Genomic DNA, 18,576 nt, shown 5'->3' on the forward strand with positions numbered 1-18,576 from the left:
AGCAAAACGACTACCAGCAACATTGTAGCACCTAATCCTGCCGGCTTTCTCAACTGTTTCCTGGTGGTGCATGCTCTGAGGGCTGTCTGCCTTCACCCTGCACTGGAAGCCAAGAAGAAATCTCCCGAGGGTCGATGGAATCTTCCCCCTCCTAAAGCTGGCACCAAACTTCTGCATCACCGGTCCTCTGGGTCCCCTCTCATCTTGACGAGCCTGGTCCCTGGAACACAGGAGCTGGATCCAAGTGACCCCGACAGTTCAGTGGTCCTTATGTCCAAATTTGGTGGAGGTAAGTCCTTGCCTCCCCATGCCAGACAGTAATCCTGTGTACTGCGTGATCTGCAGCTGCTAGAGCTTCTGTGCGCTTTTGCAAGGATTCCTTTGTGTACAGCACAGCCCAGGTCCCCAGCACTCCGTCCTGCACTGCTCAACTCGCTGAGTTGACCACCGGCTTCGTGGGACCCTCTTTTGTTGTGTTGAGACGACCGCTGTGCTCATATTTCTTGAACGCCTGTTCAAGTGCTTCTGCCGGTGCTGCCTGCTTCTACGTGGGCTCTCTCTGTTGCTGAGCGCCCCCTCTGTCTCCTCCAAGGGGCGATCTCCTGGTCCATCCTGGGCCCAGGCAGCACCCATTTTCTTCAACTGCGACTCTTGCAGCTAGCAAGGCTTGTTTGCGGTCTTTCTGCATGGAAAAATCTCTGCATCCTCCAGCACGCCGTGAGACATCTTCTGACCAAAGGAGAAGTTCCTGGCACCTTGCGTCATTGCAGAATCTTTGGCTTCTTCCACCCAGAGGCAGCCCTTTTGCACCTTCACCCGGGGTTTAGTGGGCTCCTGCCCCCCCTGGACACTTGTGTGACTCTTAGACTTGGTCCCCTTCCTTTGCAGGTCCTAAGGTCCAGGAATCCGTCTTCAGTGCTTTGCAGTCAGTTGTTGCCTTTGCAGAATCCCCTATCTCGACTTTACTGTCTTTCTGGGGTAGTAGGGTAACTTTACTCCTACTTTTCAGCAGGGTCTTGAGGTGGGGTGTCTTGGACACCCTTAGTGTTTTTTTACATTCCCAGCGACCCTCTACACACTACACTAGGCCTGGCGTCCATTTGTGGTTCGCATTCCACTTTTGGAGTATATGGTTTGTGTTGCCCCTAGGCCTATTGTCTCCTATTGCATCCTATTGTACTCTACAGTGTTTGTACTACTTTTCTGTTTACTTACCTGATTTTGGTTTGTGTGTATATTTTGTGTATTCTACTTACCTCCTAAGGGAGTATATCTTCTGAGATACTTTTGGCATATTGTCACTAAAATAAAGTACCTTTATTTTTAGTAACTCTGAGTATTGTGTTTCTTCTGATATAGTGCTATATGATATAAGTGGTATAGTAGGAGCTTTTCATGTCTCCTAGTTCAGCCTAAGCTGCTCTGCTATCGCTACCTCTATCAGCCTAAGCTGCTAGAACACTACTAATCTACTAATAAGGGATAAGTGGGCCTGGCACAAGGTGTAAAAACCATCAGGTACCCAATATAAGCCAGGCCAGCATCCTACAAAAGGACTAAAAAAAGCCAGTGCACCTTTATCCCAGGCATTCTCCAGAAAATCTACAGCTACCATGGGAGGTGTTCTAATAGAAACATGCTTATCTGCTCTGCAACATGTATCACAATTCCATATGTTCTGCTCCATATCATGATCCATCTTTGGCCACCAATAGGTCTGGCTTAACCTTTTTTATTACAAGTAATTTTCAAATGCCCTGAATGTACTAACTCTATTAACTTTCTTCTCAAAGAAACAGGAGGAACTAGCTTTCCACCTCTGTAGATAATACCATAATTGAGAGTAAATTCTGGAGAAGTCTTGCCAAAGAATTTCAACTCTCCTGTGAGATTCCATTCTTTTGGCCAGTCATCAATGATACATTTTGAACCCTTACACACTACAGGATCAGATAATAATGCAGTTCTCCATTCAGGTTTGGAAATACATGACCGATTTTCAAAATCCACTTAAGACATTATACATTCTTTCAATTCATCTTCATCATTAACATTTTCATCTAAAATGGGAAACCAAGAAAGAAGTTCTTCTATTTTGTTGGAGGAACCTGGTACATGTACTATTGAAAAATTACATTCTAACAACTGTGTGGAAAGCCTAGTGAGTCTTGCAGTTAACGTTTCAGAATGATGCAATGATTTGTTTAACATGTACCCTAAAGGTTTGTGATCCACCCTTAATTGAAAATGTATTCCCCATAACAGATTTCTGAACTTATGTACTGCTCAAGTGCAGGCCAGCATTTCCTTCTGTATCACAGAGTAAGATTTTTCAACATCTTTCAACACCCTGGAAGCAAACGCCAGAGTGCGATCAACATTATTGAACCTTTTTTGTAATTACAGCTCCAAGACCCTGCTCACTGGCATCAACAGTTACATACACAGAAAGACCTGGGACATAGGGTTGTAATAGAGGAGCTTGTACTAAATCATTATACAAGCAAAAGCCTCAATTTGTTCACATTCAATACACAATCTACCCCATAGGTTTCCAGCCTTTTGACTTTTGAGGACTCCCACTGAATCACGACTGGAAGCCGGAGACCCCCAAGCAATTTGTACGACTTAAATTTCAAACATTATACAGTAATTCACAAAACATCACAAACAAGTACACACCAAACAAATACTTGAATTGAAATATTGAAAAAGTATGCAAAAATTGAAACATTTGAATGGGAATGTGATAGGCGACTAACTTTTCAATATTTGGTTTTATTTAGAAAAGCTGAATCCTCAGGTCAGATTCTATATTTCCTAAGCGATTTCAGTTTTTATTTTTTAGGTACATAAGATTTGCAAAAGCTTTTCCACATAACTATGTGGTTGGGAAAGGAAGTAAAACCATAAGGACCTCTCATCTCTCCATAGCCTCTCTGTCACATGTAATTCATTTGTTTTATACTACCTCCCATGCCAGTGTAGGGTGTTGGAGCACTTTACATGAGACTACAAGTTGTAGGATTCCCATGTCATCCACAATGGTAGGCATTTTCTAAGCATGCTTAGAAAAGCACAAACTCAGAATATAAAACACAACACAGTGGTTAGCATTGACTTTAGTAATAAGAATGTATTTCAATGCAAGCAAACCTTTCTTAGCAGCATAAGGCAAATGAAATACTGGGAAAAGAGGCACAACTTTCTAATTTGTGCCATGCAGTTTGCATGCAGTTCTTTGATGGCAGTTAACAGCTCACTGTGGTAGATTACAATTGTAACTTATGAACTGCACAGTGAGAAAAAGATCTCTGTGACAAAAGCAGTAACCCACTGTGCTATGCACATACAATACTGTTCTTTGCATGATACATGTTCTTTGGAGCAGGCATATTATCCAGCTACACTACTTTAGATGAGTCAAAACTGCCACTAGACAAACCTTCCATCTCTCTCAAGTAGGTACATTAAACACCAGAGTTATCTTGACGTTTTTCTTTTTGCCCAAAGCTGCTGGATGTACAAGCAACTTTGCAGTGCTTTTAAAACTGCTTCACAAAGGAAGTAATTAATAGAAAAACACACATGTGTTTCGAGAGGCCCCAGCTAAAGAAGTGCCTTCCTGCCAGACCAGGCCTGTGGACAACCCTGGGAATGTGTCATAGACCCCTGGGAGGCCGCGGACCACAGGTTGGGAACCTCTAATCTACCCTCTTCATGAGAAGCATTGTAATCGGTTCAACAACAGATGCAAAATTTGTGATGAACTTAACATAAAATTCACACAGTCAAATAAAGGACATTCTTTGTTCTCTGTTATCTGGTTCAGGAGTATCTTCAATTGCTTTAACTAAACCTGGTTTGAGACTTATGCCTTTTGCTCTAACTATGGACCTCATTAAGAGCTTCGCGAAGACCGCCAGAAGAACTCTTCCACCCTCAGACTGCCTGTGCGGCCTGAACCCCGCCGGGCCTCATAGGACTACACCGCAGGGCCTAAACATTGATGCCGGCTCCTAATAGAGCCGGCACCAATGTGGCAGTGCAGCGGGTGCACATTCCACTGCCCATAATTCGGGCAGTGGAATGCGCAATGGGGCTTTGCATGGGGGCCCCTGCACAGCCCATGCTAAGTGCAGAGTCCCCCGAGTCCCTCATTCCGCCAGCCTTTCCATGGTGGTATGAACCACTATGGAAAGGCTGGTGGAGGGGGACTCCTAATCCCCAAGGCTGCGCTGAAGGATGTGAAACCACCGGGACCGCCAGGCTGCCGGCTTGCAGCAGCCTGGCGGTATCGGTGGTCTGACCGTGGCGGCTCCACCATGGTCATAATGTGGCGGTCCCACCAGCAGCCTGCTCGCGCTGGGACTGCCACTGCGAGCTTGGCGGTCATGCGACCGCCAAACTCGTAATGACCACCTATGTGTCCTTAATACTCTAATTGATCTTGCTCAAAACTACATTTATCCTGTCTTAATCGTAGACCACTGACTTTTAATTTCTCAAAAACTACACGGTTTTTGAATATTTTCACCTTGATGTGCTCTTGCGACTAGTCCGTCGTCTTAAAAAACAAGTACACCTTCCATATCACCCAAAATGTGTTCCATTGCTCTTTGAAAAAATGAAGCATCAGGTGCCAAACCAAATGGCATCCTTCTGGATTAAAAAACACCATCTGGTGTGACAAATGAAATGAGGTGTTTGGACAATTCAGCTAAGGCAATCTGATGGTAAGCAGACTTTAAGTCTAAATTTGTGAACATTTTGCACCATTAAGGTTTACTATCAACTCCTCAATTCTGTGTAACGGGAGAGCATCCACCCAAATGTTTTTATTTCAAGATCTAAGATAAACACAAATATGCAACTTTTTATTCTTTTTCTTTGCTATGACAATGGGAGAAAGCCAAGGTGAACTGTTCACTGGTTCGATTATAGCTTGATCTTGCAAGTCTTTTAAAGATTTTGATAATTCATTTATATTGCTTAACAATAACCATCAGTATATGCTTAACCAGTATAGCATTGTCCTTGAGTTTAGTATTCAGTTCAAAATCCATTAGCACTCTTAGTTTATTTTAAAATAGAACATCATATTTTTTACCCACCTGTTGCATTTGCGAACAAAGACTATAAACATTGTTGGTTGCACGTATGGAATTAACACTACTCATCAATTCAGTTTCAATACTGTTATTATGTTATCGTAAAACATTAATTCATGTGAGAGTTCCGAAAATGACCTGACATTTCCACTTTTGACAGGTAGAAGTACAATGTCTAGCATAGCTTGAGGTACCCAACCTAAAATATTATTTTCTTTAAAGGTAGCATAAATCTTATTAGTGAAACACATTCTGAAAACTAATCGTAGACACAAAATAACCAACAAGACCAGTTGTTGAGCCTTGAAAAGATTGTGTTTTGATGTCAGGATCTTCAAGTGGTTTATCTTTCCACAGCTGCTCAAACGTAATGTTAGTCACTCTGGCTCCAGAATCAAACAATAACCTGGCTGATTTATCTCCTATTCCTTTATCAGCGGGGGGAGTTTCACAGGAATCACAATCCGTAAAATAAATATTTAGCACAAGAGCTGTCAAACTAGTTTGTAATGCCTCTTTTTCTCTATAATCATCTATTTCATTTTCTTCGTCTCCTTTTCATACATACTTTTGCAAAGTGCCCAACTGACCCACACATATTTAAAATAATTTTAACTGATGGGTATAGCTTGAAAGTTGCTGGATGACGGGTAGAGCCACAACAAAAGCATGCACAAAATGTGTTACTGGATGTCACACCCGCTTTTGAATTTACTTTAGAAGACAAACTTGCCATCTTGCAGTTTACTTTTTACTGTCAGAATTGACTCGTCTGTTTTTTTAACTTAAAATCTTTGTCTCAGCCTACTAAGACTCAATCCTAGAAGCAGCATCAATTGCTTCTTAGAGAGATAACCTTTTGAACAATAACAGCTTCTCCTGGATGGGTTGTCGTGACATATAATCACTAATTGGTCACATATAAGTCGCTCAGTAAAATTCTCAAATGCACAATTAGCTGCAAAAATTCCTCATGCAGTAGCATAAGACTCTAGAAAAGAATTTGAACCGTCTGCCAACAATACTCTTTTGCGTATCAAATCTTTTCTCTAGTCTCTGGACAGCTTCTTGAAATTCACCAAATTCTCCTTCAGGTGATGTAGAAAAAAGGTAAATGTTCAAAAATACGTTGACCTTTTCTACCAACGCAATGTTCTAGAATATTGTTTTTCTTTTTACATTTAAACGCAGTTCATCAATAGCACCAAGATAGACATTAATTTACGTGTACCAGTCTTTCCATTCTATTACAAGTTCACCAGGCAAGTTTAGAAAGGAAAGAAGAGGATGCAAAGCCTACATGGTGAAACTTTTGAGAGAAAAAAACAAACAATAAATTGTCTGCCATGCCACAATTTACACACTGTAACACGTGAAGAATTGCCAAATTCAATTATAGGTGTGACCATCAGGTGTGCACATCACCACTGTAGCCAAAGATGCTGATAAAGAAAGTAAATAGCACAGTGCCTTATGAAGATTACACTGATTTTTGGAAGCAATCTACGTCATTATGTGTTTGAGTCTAAAACAGTAAAAACTACCTAGAAAAGAAATGCTCCTGCTGGGATAAAGGCATGGTGTAGGAGGCTGGCCTGGCTTATAGTGGGTACCTTGTGGTACTTACACCCTGTGCCAGGTCCAGTTATCCCTTATTAGTAGAATAGAGGTGTTTCTAGCAGCTTAGGCTGATAGAAGGTAGCTATAGCAAAGCTTAGGCTGAACTAGGAGACATGCAAAGCTCCTACTATGCCACCTATATCATATAGCACAATATCATAAGAAAACACAATACACAGAGTTACTAAAAATAAAGGTACTTTATTATTATGACAATATGCCACAAGTATCTCAGTGAGTACCCTCAGTAAGAAGGTAAGTAATATACACAAGTTATATGTACACAAACCCAAAACAGGTAAGTAAAAGTAAGAAAAGTAATGCAAACAGTGTAGAATTACAAGAGTCGCAATAGTGTCCAGGGGGGGCAGGAGCCCAGGAAACCCCGGATGAAGATGCAAGGAAGCTGCCTCTGGATGGAAGAAGCTTAGGATCCTGCAACAACGAGGAGAGCTAGGAAATTCTCCTTTGGATGGAAGATGTCCCGCCGCGTGCTGAAGGTTGCAGAAGTGTTCCCACGCAGAAATACCGCAAACAAGCCTTGCTAGCTGCAATTGTTGTGGTAGAGGTTTTTGTGTGCTGCTGGGGACCAGGAAGGACCAGGATGTCTCCCCTTGGAGGAAGAGACAGAGGGGGCGCTCAGCAACTCAGGGAGCCCCCACAGAAGCAGGCAGCTCCCACAGAAGTACCGGAGGAGGCACTTAGAAGATTTGTGAACTGGAGCTGGCTCAGAGTCACAAAGGAGGGTCCCACGACGCCGGAGTCCAACTCAGAGGGTTGAGCACTGCAGGACGGAGTGCTGGGGACCCAGGCTGGGCTGTGCACGAAGGAATCCTTGAAGGAGTGCACAGAAGCCGGAGCAGCTGCAAATCACGCAGTACACAGGTTTGCAGTCTAGCGTGGGGAGGCAAGGACTTACCTCCACCAAACTTGGACTAAAGGATCACTGGACTGTGGGAGTCCCTTGGATAGAGTTCCTGTGTTCCAGGGACCATGCTCGACAGGATGAGAGGGGACCCAGAGGACTGGTGATGCAGTCTTTTGGTGCCTGCGTTAGCAGGGGGAAGATTCCGTCGACCCACAGGAGATTTCTTCTTGGCTTCCAGTGCAGGGTGAAGGCAGGTGACCCCCAGAGCATGCACCACCAGGTAACAGTCAAGAAAGCCGGCAGGATTAGGTGCTACAATGTTGCTGGTAGTCGTCTTGCTACTTTGTTGAGGTTTTGCAGGCGTCCTGGAGCAGTCAGCGGCCGATCCTTGGCAGAAGTCGAAGAGGGAAGTGCAGAGGAACTCTGGTGAGCTCTTGCATTTGTTATCTCAAGAATACCCCAGAGGAGAGACCCTAAATAGCCAGAAAAGGAGGTTTGGCTACCAAGAAAGGAGGATTGGCTACCAAGAAAGGTAAGAGCCTATCAGAGGGGGTCTCTGACGTCACCTGCTGGCACTGGCCACTCAGAGCAGTCCAGTGTGCCACCAGCACCTCTGAATCCAAGATGGCAGCAGTCTGGGACACACTGGAGGAGTTCTGGGCACCTCCCCTGGGAGGTACTGGTCAGGGGAGTGGTCACTCCCCTTTTCTTTGTCCAGTTTCACGCCAGAGCAGGGCTGGGGGATCCCCGAACCGGTGTAGACTGGCTTATGCAGAGATGGGCACCATCTGTGCCCATCAAAGCATTTCCAGAGGCTGGGGGAGGCTACTCCTCCCCAGCCCTTAACACCTATTTCCAAAGGGAGAGGGTGTAACACCCTCTCTCAGAGGAAATCCTTTGTTCTGCCTTCCTGGGCCAGGGCTGCCTAGACCCCAGGAGGGCAGAATCCTGTCTGAGGGGTTGGCATTAGCAGCAGCTGCAGTGGAAACCCCCGAAAGGCAGTTTGGCAGTACCCGGGTTCTGTGCTAGAGACCCGGGGGATCATGGAATTGTCACCCCAATACCATTTGGATCATGGAATTGTCCACCCAATACCAGAATGGTATTGGGGTGACAATTCCATGATCTTAGACATGTTACATGGCCATGTTCGGAGTTACCATTGTGCCGCTATACATAGGTAGTGACCTATGTATAGTGCACATGTGTAATGGTGTCCCCGTACTCACAAAGTCCGGGGAATTTGCCCTGAACGATGTGGGGGTACCTTGGCTAGTGCCAGGGTGCCCACACACTAAGTAACTTGGCACCCAACCTTCATTATTTCACTCAGGCTGCAGTGGCAGGCCTGTGTAAGAATTGTCTGAGCTCCCTAAGGGTGGCAAAATAAATGCTGCAGCCCATAGGGATCTCCTGGAACCCCAATACCGTGGGTACCTAAGTACCATATACAAGGGAATTATATGGGTGTACCAGTGTGCCAATGAGAATTGGTAAATTTAGTCACTAGCCTGCAGTGAAAAATTTAGAAAGCAGAGAGAGCATAAACACTGAGGTTCTGGTTAGCAGAGCCTCAGTGATACAGTTAGGCATCACACAGGGAACACATACAGGGCACATACTATGAGCACTGGGGTCCTGCCTAGCAGGATCCTAGTGACACATGGGTTAAATCAACATACATACAGTGAAAAATGGGGGTAACATGCCAGGCAAGATGGTACTTTCCTGCACATGGCCACACAAAGATGAAAATGTGGGAAGTACAGACGCCAAAGCTCCGAAGGAGCGCCACACTGCTGCGAGGAAACAGTGTCAAACTAGACATTGTTGCCACATATAAGATTTGTTTATTTACAGCCTTGGAAAGAGCGGAATTCAAGAAACCACTCCTGCTGCCATGTGACGGCTCTCTCTGTTGGCCAAATGCCCAACTGTCCAAACAGGTGAGAGTAGCCGACAGAGCGAGCTGCATCTTGCACGTGACCAAAGAATGGTCACATGAGCAGCTGGAGGCACAGAAGCATCACCCAGCTGCTGCAACAGCTGCTCGTCCCAGTATAGAGTGTCAGAGCACTTTGCATTACACACAGAGTTAATGGAATGGGGGGCGCTCTAAATCTCAATCTCTTACTATAGTCATGAAACAGAATCCCCACTGGTCGTACGGACCTTTGTTAGTTAACTTGAAGCATTGAGGACGAGCTAGCATTCAGAAATCATTTGCATTTCAAAAACCAATACAATGTTTTAATAGCAAAGAGGATGCAGGTGTATTTTCAGATTATTAGCTCATTATAAACATCAAAATTGTCTAGGACTAATGAAAGATATCATCACTGGCAAAAAATTAAGGCGCTCAGGCACGCTGAATCAAAGTATTTTGAAATCCAGAATGTAAATAATAAATATGTAAAGAATGCAAATGATCCAGATTGAGTGTTACATAAAGAAATTAGCTCTATCTAAATTAAAAAATGAAAGTGCAAAAGGGGTTATCAGCATTATGTGATCCTAAGTAGAATTTCTGTAAATAGAAACAGTGAGTAGTATAAAGCCTCACACTCGGGGAAATCAGAAAAGGTAAAGAGATCTGGTCTCTTCCAAGTCCGGAATAGGTCTCCTCCTAACTACTAGGGAATACTAATTAAAAGCACAACCGACATCCCAGAACATTCATACCTCCCTCCCACAATTCAGAACCAATCCTGTGGCAGCGTTTTCTGGGAGCAGTCAACCACCTAAATTCCCACCCAACATAATTAGGTACACATCTGCTCGTCCTTGAGGGTTGCATCTTCCCGGTATACCTGGTACAGGAGACTCTTTTAATCATCATTTCCCAGAATCTGCTCCCAACTTTTTGACCCCATGTCTCACTATCAATCTAGTACAAAAACTGAACCTTTCTCCACGTAATGAGGAACTTGACAACACACCTCTAAGAAGGAACTAAACAGTATACTAACAGTCTTAAAATGTGTAGCATTCTACTAAGGCCTAATGTCAAGTTAATTTAACTCAAAAATCAAAATGGAAGCATAGGAAAGCAAGCTGTCATCGTTAGAACATGAATATCCAGTAAGTGTGAATACATGCGTTATTTATTCACTTTAAAACACTACATTTTGATTTCTAAATGTGCACATCCATGTTATCTATGATAACACATAAATGTGAAACACCCAAGATAGTGGGTTAAGGCACATGTTTAATACATAGATTGTATACCGTAATACATAAATAGGATAAATGTAGATGGTGGAGTCCAAATTACGCTGCTGCAATCCCCCATCTGATTCCTAGGACAGCCCTCACAAAATATAAGAATCCTACCTTGAGACCATCTCAAACATTTGTTGTTTTCAACATCCTGCATCTTGAGTTCTCCAGCTTTTTTATCTCATCCTAGAGCCTACACAGACTCTCCTCAAATTCTATTTCATCCCTTTCTCTTAATTCCCATTCCATCAGCTACCTTCTTTGATCTCATTATCTTGAATCCCTTAAACATAGCAAACAAGCACAACAAACTAATAGCAATATTTATGGTAGGCCTCAATTATAACTCCACATCCTAAAACCTAGATTAGTAAACCAAGTACCTACAGCACAAAACTCCTTTCCAGTTGCCTCGCAGGCACCAGTAACTTTCAGCTCTTTCAAATCATGCTTAAAATCTCACAAATCCTCTTATCTCTTTGCTCTTGTCAGGAATGTAGATAGAACACTGCTGAGCTTCCAGTATTGTAACGGATCCCCCTTCCTATGGGAGCAAAATATCTAATGCAAGACGATCTGTAACACCATAAACAGAATGGCAATCATCTCAGTATAAATAGCTAACAATGATCCAGCCATATCAGTGGCTAACTTATCCACTATGTCTAATCTTCAGGACATTTAGAACAACTCCCACAGATGGGATCATAGCTCCAAAAATATTCCCTACTATTTCAAATTCACTACTACTACTGCGTTTCGGGCCTGCAAGCAAATTCCCTTTAGACACCTCTAACTTCACTACATGATAAATCTTTGGGAAAGTACTTCTAAATAGTAAGTACCAGACCAACGTATGGGTAATGTGTGACATATGTTTTTGAACCATAAATGTATTAGACTCTAGAAATTACAGAATCTTTTCCTCCTATAATGTGGTCAGTCTTTACTCCTAATTCAAACATGTGTTGATGCTTGCCTTCTCCCATAAATTCATGATGCACTACATTTTATCTATACGCACAGAACTTACTTTCCCTGATGTTTCAAATACAAAGGCAAGGTAGGTTGAACTCCCCTAATCTTGTGATTAATCTCCTGTGAAGCCCATTTATCCTTTCCAACACCTCTTCCCATTTCTGTTCTTTCATTGATTACCCTTCTCTTTTTCTCTAATTCAACATAAAATTTGTTTTCTATGGCATTCATAGAGCAGGTCATATTTTGTCTGTGAGCATAAGCAGTGTTAGCTTAGTTATGGGTCTAACGAAGCTCCGGACTGTGTCCATTTCTTTCGTATTAGGGTGTGGGTTTGAATGTTTGAATATAGACACTTCGAAGAAGACCAGATCATAACTGGAAAAATAATACTTAAAGTGACTCTGTTTATACAAAATACTATAAGAAATACTATAAGAAATACCATAAGTGAGAGGAATATAATGATAGGCAATACCCTCAACAACTGAAGCAGGCAATTGAGTGCAAACGTAAGAATTAATGGCACCCATGGTGTCAGCGTACTCATGGAGCAACTTAAAATAAGCATTAAAAGAAAAATCTCTAAATGAAGCATCCTTCTGTAGCAATTTAAAATCACAATTCTGCAAACCTCTTACGGCAGTACTAAGTTCTGTTGAGGAAGGGGTAGACCTAATGTGACCATTAGGCATTGGGAATTTCATTCCTATAAGCAAAGAGCAGTTAGCACTATGATGGCAACGATTAATATTCGTGGTACCAGCAGCCTATGTCTATTTGAGTTATCAGTACCCAGAGCTTAAGAACAATCAGACCATTGAGTAGCAATAGCAGCATGCAGATTTATCTATTGCAACCTTTTTACTTGTACAAAAGGCAAAACTGAAGTTGATAACGCAATAAAATTGTCTTTATATATAGTAGTCTTCATGAGACATCCCTGGCCCTACTCTGTCTTCTGCTAGGATGACAGCCCTACTCTTGTCCCACAGCCTAAAACTATTGGGACTCTTCTTAACTCATCAAGGAAAATTCAAAGTAAATGTCATAGTTCAGTTCAAATCTGAAATGTTTAACAAACACATTTAGGGGGTCATTCTGACCCTGGCGGGCGGCGGGAGCTGCCCGCCTGGCGGGAACCGCTGAATGACTGCACCGCGGTCAAAAGACCGCGGCAGCCATTCTGGCTTTCCCGCTGGACCGGCGGGCAACCGCCAGAAGGTCGCCCGCCGGCCCAGCGGGAAACCCCCTGCAACAATGAAGCCGGCTCCGAATGGAGCCGGCGGAGTTGTAGGGGTGCGACGGGTGCAGTGGCACCCGTCGCGATTTTCAGTATCTGCAAAGCAGACACTGAAAATCTTTATGGGGCCCTGTTAGGGGGCCCCGGCACTGCCCATGCCAGTGGCATGGGCAGTGCAGGGGCCCCCAGGGGCCCCACGACACCCGTTCCCGCCATCCTGTTCCTGGCGGTGTAAACAGGAACAGGATGGCGGGAAGGGGATCGGAATCCCCATGGCGTCGCTGCAAGCAGCACCGCCATGGAGGATTCCCTGGGCCAGGGGAAAACCGGCGGGAAACCGCCGGTTCCCCTTTTCTGACCGCGGCTCTACCGCCGCAGTCAGAATGGCCCAGAAAGCACCGCCAGCCTGTTGGCGGTGCTTCCGCGGTCCGCAGGGTCGGAATGACCCCCTTAGTTTTTCAAATCATTTAATCATGAAATTCATAATGAAGGAAAATTGTCTGGCACAATTCAAGTTCGCGGAGGCTCTGCTAACACTGTTGTTCCAGCACTGGGCCCAATTTCTAAATTCTGGGGTCTAATTAATTTTCTTCCCTGTTCTGAAGGGTAAGGAGACAGTCAATGCATCAAATTATTCAGATCAATTACAGTGTAACTCGTTGGGCACACATTCAATTCCAGAGACCGTCTTTTAGTTCAAAGGGCTTTATTTAGACACAAAGTCAAAGTTACATATATGAGTCTTAAAATCATTGCATAAATGTATAGAATAACCAAAAGTAAATCAAAACATTGCACAATATGAAGTTTAACTAACATGTAAAATGCCACTAATTCAATAGCGACAATGCAGAAAATGAGGAAAAACAAGCGATGCATTGAATTTGAATCCATGTTTCCCTGACTAATTATTTGATCTAAAATCCTAACTATACCTATATTCTATGGGTTCAAGAAATTAGTCAGCACAACAGAACTTCTGGAGAAGTTTCCATCAAGAGAGGTATGGCGGCATAAAGCTACATAAAAGTTAGAGTTCAAGAGAGGTATTTAAGTAAGGTCCACTCTCAGCTAAGGGCAGAGGGAATCTGAAACTTACCACTAACTAACCACACTTCAATCGTGTTTCTTCCAAGAAGGCAAATACCTTTCCCAGTTCAAAAACATAGCCATAAATTATAATTTGCTAATTGTCACTCCGGCCTTCTGGGGTTTCGGCCTCAACTTTTGGTACCCCTTCATGCTTTGGAATTTTACAAGAGTTACAGCTGCCACCTCAAGATACTCCTCACATCCTCAATAAGCATTCCACTGGTCTTCCCTTATCATCTCAATTAACTCGCTCTCGGATCCTGACACCTGCAGCTTTAGAAAAACATTCAGAAAACAAAACTGCACATTGAAGGTTAAAACCCACAGAAAGTATATGGGCTTTCACTCTGGCCAAACTAATTACACATGAATACACTTTCAGGTTAAATAAATTCTATACGTCTTTTATGTCAGATATATAATGATTATAAAGAATAATATTTCTATAACATTCTTTCAAATGATGATAACATTTGGTGTGCATGAAACATTGCAATAATCTAGGCAGTTGGCTTGTATATTTTACTGTGCACCACATTTAAATGAAATAATTTATTTTGTTAAGCAGAAAAACAACAGCCCTTTCATTTCACGTTTTAAGAGGCGTAATGGCACAGCGAGGTTAACCTTACCTCTGATGACTAAATCCCTTTCAGTCTTGTATGAGTCTCTCTAGAACCCGGTTGTATTGAACAGTTTCTACCTTGACTCCTCCAAACGCTTCATATCATCATAATATTTATACGGTCTTTCTTCCAATTCAACTTCTGTTCTCTTTCTCTTCTGATATCTCAGGATCTTCCTCCTCTGAAAGACCTTATATCCAATCAACAAATCTACTCCCACTATTGAGATAATCAACAATGGTCTCAACACAAAACCTACAATTCCACTTCCCAAATTCCCAAATCACCTGCCTATAGCAGAAAATCGATCTCCATTTGCTTCCCATGCACCAGTCACTTTCAGCTCCTTCAAATCTTTTGTCAACCCTGAAATGTTCTGGATATACTTCTCCAAATCCTTACTTTATCTTGAATAATGGTGCAACAATGTTACACCTTCAGGATCTGACAGACTCTGACCCTTTTTGCGAGCAAAAAATATAGAGCAGGCCAATTTTGTAAAACCGTTGATCTTATCGCAACCATCTCAGTGTTTACCAACAACAACAAATTTGCTGTGCTAATCCACTATTGTAGACAGGGTTCTAATCTTCTGGTCATTCAAACTCACTCCCACTGATGGAATCAATGCACCAAATACATCTCCCACTATTTCTGCAGCACTAGCTCCTCGCCTAGTTCTGGATTTAATCTTCCACACAGGATCTTCAAGATGTTCCACATGATAGATCTTTGGCAGCACTATTGCTAGATGACACATACCATGCCATCCTTTTGGCAATTTGAAATATGCATACTGCCCACAAATAAAATACACTCCAGGAATCACAGGATCCTTTCCATCCAAAAACAAATTAACTCTTTTCTCTGACATCAAAACATGCTCACCATCACTTCCCTATAAACAACAGATCTATATAGCTCTGGTCCATCTGTATTCACAATTTTCCTTCATTCTGCCAGTATAAAGTTAAAACTGGTAAATTCCCTTGCACTTGTTCTGTTTCTTCCTGTTTCATCTGAGTTGTGTTGTAAGATAGTTATCTGTTTTGGATTTAGTTTCTAATTCCCTTCTTCAGTCTTTACTAAATTCAAAAAGTTATATTCTGTATCAGTCATTGAACAGGTCAAATTGTGTCTATGTGCTTATGAAGTTTATAAAGTTTTAGTGACACAAAATATTTTCCTGCAGTTTCTGCACCTTTGAACTATGGGTTCTTAGGTGCTTGAACAGAGAAACTTCTGGCAGCACTAAGGCCCTCATTTTAACTTTGGCGGTTAAAAAACGCCTACTGCCGCAGCGAAGGCCACCAAAAGACCATCACCGCAGCTACCAGCCGCCCACCATATTATGACCACAGCCAGATTTCCACCACAGGAAGGGCAGAAATCTGACTGTGGCCATGCCGGCGGATGGTGGTAAGGTGACAGTGCTACCACCAGCAGCGCCACGACAGTAGACTGCCGCCAGCCATATTATGAACAATGATACGGCCTGGCGGTGCTCTGCTGGCAGGTACTGCTGGTGGTAGCAGCGCCCCGTCCGTCTCCTGCCGGAGGACCCCCTGGATCCAGGTAAGTCTGGTCTCCGACAGGGGAAGGGGGCGAGGGGTGTTTTTGTGTGTGGGGGGGCTGTGAATGTATGTGTGCGCGTGAATGAGGGTGTGTGTCGAGTGGTGAATGCGTGTGTGGATGTACAGACGTGTGAGTGCGTGTATGTTGTGAAATGAGAATGTGTGTCTGTGTGTATGTGTGGAAGTGTGTGCGGATGTGTGGGTGAATGGATGTATGAATGCGTGTAAGCATGTGGGACTGGGTGTGTGGATGCGTGTGTGTGTGTGTGAAGGGGGGCGTGAATGTAGATGGGGGGAGGGGGTAACTGGAGAGGAGGGGGGAGATCCCTATCAGTGACAGGGAAGGAATCTCCCCTGTCACTGATATGGCCTACTGCCATGGTTTTCGTGGCATTACCAATGCCACGAAAACCATGATGGTAGGCGGGATCATAATCCCGCAGAACGAACAATGGCAGCTGCTGGGCTGGAGATGGATATCTCCAGCCCGGCGGCTGTTACCGCCGTGGCGGTCGGAGTGGTACATTGGCCTGTTGGCTTCATCCAACCCGCTAATGTAATAATATGGAGGTAAGTACCACCAGCCTGTTGGTGGTACTTACAGCCACATTATTGCCGACCGCCGTGGGCGTAATGACCCCCTAAGTCATCATTCAAAAAATAACATTGAAAACTTCCTTCATTGTAAAATATACTCCACAGTAAACTGCAAGAAATGCCATATGTCAACAGGATGTGATGATATGTGATACTTTCTGATACAGAAGCGGGTATCTGCGTGCTTGACATAGAAGTCTCTTGCATTCATTGTATTTACATACTCATACAACAGCTCAAAATGTCCATTGTCTGAATAATCTTCTCTCGAGCAACACAGCAAGATTTTGGACAGAGTGCTGAAATGTTTCAGAGACTCACCCCCAGTAACAGGTCTGGGTTAATACCATTGTTCTTTTGCTCACCATGCCACCCCGGTTTGGACCCGGCCATGTGCAAATCATTGTTGACCCTGTTCCACATGGGAACAGTCCAGCTTGAACTGGCAGGCCAGGCCCTCCCTAGACCAGAAACAAGCATCCAAACGATGGATTCAACCCAGATCTTTGTGACTGGGGATGAATGTTTGCATGCATTGTTCAGCATTCCATCCATCTGTTCTTTTTGCTTTAATCTCCTGTAGAAACATCTAAGTGTAATGTTTGATCACCTAACATATAAACATTATTATCCTTAGGACTAAGGGTCTGTGGGAGGAACACTGGGAGATAGCTTCTTCTTTTCAGAATGTGCAGAGGAACAGCATAGACTGCGTTCAGATGCCCTCCGCTGTCTATTAAGAATGAACCATCAACATAGAGGACATAATCAGATTCAAGTGATGGCGTATCTCTGATGTCTGGCCTTGGTTTGGTGCGCAGTTCAGTGAGATCAATATATTCGTGGTCTCCTTCATAATCTTCAGCAATTTCCTTATTTTATATTTGGCAACAGAGAGGCAGGATTTTAAATGCCACAATGTTTATTAGTTACATTCTCTTCAGCCAATATCACCTGCTCGTATTTGGTAAGTCGACTGCTTGTGAGATGTTGTGTTCTTATTCTAGTCAACAAAAGCGATACAGAGTATGGGACGTATACAGTTAATGGGTAACCCTTAACAATATTTTCATACCTCTCAATACTTGTGCTGACTGCAGCTACTGATTTAGGTCAGCCAGGCAAAGCAGAAGCAACAGGATCTAATGTGGCAGAAAAATAGACCATAGCTCTCTCAGCATTTGCATGTATTCAAATTAGCACTGAGAGAGAAAAGCCCTCTCTCCCACTTCAGGAAAGTGAAAAACATTTGTTCAAATCGGGTATCCCCAGAGATGGAGCACAACCAAGACCTTCTCTCAGCTCTAGAAATGCGACAAGACAGTTGTTATCCCATGGTACCAGATCGGACACATCCTTGTGTGTCAGCCTATGTAAATGCTTGGCTATCAGGGAAAAGTTGGGCATCCACTGTCTACAGTAGCTCACTATTCCCAAAAACATCCTTACTTCCCCCTGTGTAGTTGGCGGACTCATTTTCAGTATGGTTGAAATTGTGTCTTGTGATACTTTCCTCACTCACTTTTCAATGTTGTGTACAAGATATTGGACTGCTTTTTGACAATATTGTAACTTTCCTGATATCATGCTATGTCCATTCTCTGCCAGCTGGTTCAGCAATGCAATAGTGTCTTGTTTACAAGCT

This window comes from Pleurodeles waltl, chromosome 8 (assembly GCF_031143425.1).
Source record: "Pleurodeles waltl isolate 20211129_DDA chromosome 8, aPleWal1.hap1.20221129, whole genome shotgun sequence".
Taxonomy (NCBI): Eukaryota; Metazoa; Chordata; class Amphibia; order Caudata; family Salamandridae; genus Pleurodeles; species Pleurodeles waltl.